Here is a 3,702-nt window from a genome sequence, read left to right as displayed (position 1 = left end):
ATTTCAAAAAAGAGTCTAGAAGGGTCCTAGGGTTAGTTTAATGGGTATTGAGCTTAATGGGCTGCTTAATGAGCTAATTCGAATTGGCTCTAAGCCTCTTAAAATTGTGGTCTAACACCTTAATTAATTCCCTTTAATATAAGATAAAAATACTATACAATGCAAAACTAATCCTAATTAATTAAACTAAACTATAGTAAAACATAAAACTATTATATTTTTTTTGTATTTTCAAGATTATATAAAGATAAAAATAAGGTACTATTTTTTGTAATTTTTTAAATTAAATTTATGAAAGATACGTAAACCAAAATATTTTGTAATTTTCATTTTTTGTGACGAAATAAAGTAAAAGAGTCAAAATTAGTTGAAATAAAGATATTAGGCCTAAACTAAATATTTACATGCTAAAATATAAAAAATCTTGGGGAGGGTCAAAAATGACATGTCTACAATCACTATCATCAATCTTTTAATAATCCAAAATGTTAGCTCCCAGCATAAACAAAATACTACATTCAGAGGCGAATCTAGAATTTAAATTTTATGGGTTTAATATTTGAGTTTTTTAGTATTGAATATATTATATTTTTAAAGTTATTAGTTTCTACTATTTTTTGCAATATTTATGAATTTTTACACATAAATTATGATTCTACATCAAAAATACTGGGTTCAGATGCACCTGGTACCATAAGGGTAGATACGTGACATGTCCTTAGTTGTTAACTAAGTACACGTGCAACACTTGACAACTTGCTCATGATCTTGCACAACTTGCTCACGTTCTTTCTATGCCAAGTCAGCCTTACTACACTCAAGATCGCTAAGGGAATATTAGAAAACATGAGAATTGCCAAAGGAAACTTTTGTATTAAAGAGAACTTGATTGTTTTGCTTGGTGAATTACAAATGAGTGGCCCCATTTATATACCAATCTCCTAGGGGCTAGTGTGTAAATATTAATTATTATACAAGTGCTTATATATATATATATATATATATATATATATATATATATATATATATAGAACTTTTGTAGAATTCTATACAAGCCTAGAAGATCCAAGGACTTTCCTAGCAAATTAATCCATAAGGATCTAGGGTCATCCAAAGGAAATGTCCATACTTCTCTAGAACCTTCTCACAAATGCTAGCATTCCTCCTACGCAAGCTTCCACATGGCATTATTATATGCCAAATGGCACCTACGTGGCATGATAATATGACGGGTCATGACACTCTCCCCCACCAAATTTTATGACGCCCTTGACACAAAGCATCGACACGTACGTTCGCGCCTCGCCTTGGCGTCGCCGGAAATCTTTGTCCATTAGCCATGATGCCTATGAAGCGGTTCGCCTTACCATGTCACAAGGTACTCATCATCTTTTTTTTGCCCTGTTTGTATTTTGGACGGCTAGTAATGATAGCCTCGATCCTCCGCTCATCGGATGCCTCTCCTTGCTCTTGGCCTGAATCTCCCTATGACTCAACCAAGTCTAGAAACTTCTCAAGCATCGGGTCCATGCTTCCACTCCCTATTTGGCTACCCTCTGTTGTCACAGCCTTACTAGAAACTTGACCCCTCTGCATAGTGCATTATCTAAATCCGATAGTGTGCCATTACTTTGTAACTTGCCATTCACTTCAATTGTATCCGCCCAACTTTTCTTGCTGCCACCATGCTCCATTTGCATGGCGCCAAGATAAGCTTTGAAATCCCCTACTTTCAGCTTAGATTTCGAGTGTATCCCCCCAATACGGGTGGTCCCTTCTATGTCACCCTTGTGTGCTTGAGCAAAGTTCCCGATCATTACTGCAAGCTTCCCCAACTCTGGGCATTCACTTGCCCGATGTGATCCTTTGCAGAAGTAGCACCCTCCCTTAGGCACGTACTCACTACCATTTTCTAGCCTCTTGTCATTTCTCTTTGACCCTTGTCTGTTATGGGATATCCCCTTGCCATTACCTTTGTATACTTCAGCTATGCATTTCCCGTTGTTCTTGTCATGATCTCTCCCACCCCTCTCGGCGTTTCCTTCTTTGGACTTGGCAGGCTCCATCTTGAAGTCAACGAGTGACTCGGCTACCCCTATGGCCTCGTCCATGTTGGCTATTTTATGTCTTGTTAACTCCTGCTTTACCCAATTTTGCAACCCATCCATGAAGTAGAATTGCTTTTTCAACTCCTTTTTAAACTGCTCCCACATCTCAATCTTGCATAGACCCTTATCCATGTTAGAGCACTTTCGACGGCACCATAGCGCGGCAACGTCGGTCAAGTACATTGAGGCATTGTGTTCCTTAACAACTTCGTCATCCTCTTATCATGCCCAACTATGCCTTATAAAAAGGACTAAGCGGTCGTTGCAAATATAATCCGGTTTACAAGTCCGAAGTCGAATCTCACAAAGAACTAAAGCTTAGTTACAGCTGTTCACTATCACCAAGAAGACAAGCTTGAATAATTCCTAACTTATAGATATTAAGATTCTTGTGTTTAACTAATTAACTAACAAATTAAAATAGTAAATTAACAGCTAAAGATACTAAGGGTTAGAGACAAGATTAAGGAGGTCTAGAGTTATGATTTTCCCTATTGTCGGAATCCTTCCCGCTCCGTTTTCTATAAATTTGTGCCGACCCGGCCGGTCGTCTCATGATTTACCACTCTATTTCCCCCATTTCTGCTTCTTATTGCTTTGTTTATCGGTATTATGTGTTACCGGGCTGGTTGGCTCGGGTTCGGAAAGGTTTGGTGAGGTTTGAGACACTTAGTCTTTTTTGAGTGAGTTTAAGTTAGAAAAGTCAACCAGATGTTGACTTATGTGAGAAAGGTCTCGGATGTGAATTTCGATGGTTCGGATAGCTTCAGGAGATGATTTGGGATTTAGGAGCGTTATCAGAATATATTTTGGAGGTCCGAAGTAGATTTAGGCTTGAATTGGCGAAGTTGGAATTTTGGCGTTTTCCGGTTGATAGGTGAGATTTTGATATAGGAGTCGGAATAGAATTTGGGGAGTTGAAGTAGGTTCGTTGTGTCATTTGGGATGCGTGTGCAAAATTTCAAGTCATTCAGACGTGGTTTGTTAGACTTTTTTATCAAAAGCAAAATTCGGAAGATTTTAGAACCTTAGGCTTGAATCCGAGGTGTTTTGGTTGATTCGATGTCGTTTGAGGTGTTTTGAAGATTGGTATAAGTTTGGTTAGTGGTATATGACTTGGTTGTGCTTTTGGTTGAGCTCCCGGGGGCCTCAGGGTGATTTCGGATGGTTGGCGGAAAGTTAGGAATTTGGAAGTTGCAGCTAAAGATAAGTCTGTTGTCATAACCGCACATGCGGCTAGGGGACCGCAGGTGCGAGCTCGCAGAAGCAGAGAGGGAGCCGCAGATGCGGCCAAGAAAGGATCAGCTGGAACCGTAGAAGCGGCTATAGGAGCGCACCTGTGGTAGCGCAGGTGCGAGAATGTGATCGCAGATGCGGAAATGGACCTTTAAGTGAAAACCGTAGTTGCAGTTGGTTGGACCACAGAAGCGGGAATAGGACCGCATGTGCGGAATCCCTGGGTCATAAGGTATATATTTCATCCTGATTTTTGAGCTATTCTTCACCATTTGCATGCGGGTTTGAGCTTAAGGGAACTATTTGAAGAGGGATTTCATAGAGGTAAGGTTTTTGGACCCTAAACTCGTTCCTATGG

The sequence above is a fragment of the Nicotiana tabacum genome, chromosome 8 (assembly GCF_000715075.1).
Source record: "Nicotiana tabacum cultivar K326 chromosome 8, ASM71507v2, whole genome shotgun sequence".
In the NCBI taxonomy this organism is placed as follows: Eukaryota; Viridiplantae; Streptophyta; class Magnoliopsida; order Solanales; family Solanaceae; genus Nicotiana; species Nicotiana tabacum.
The sequence above is the reverse complement of the archived record's forward strand: the minus strand, read 5'-3'. Positions refer to the sequence as shown.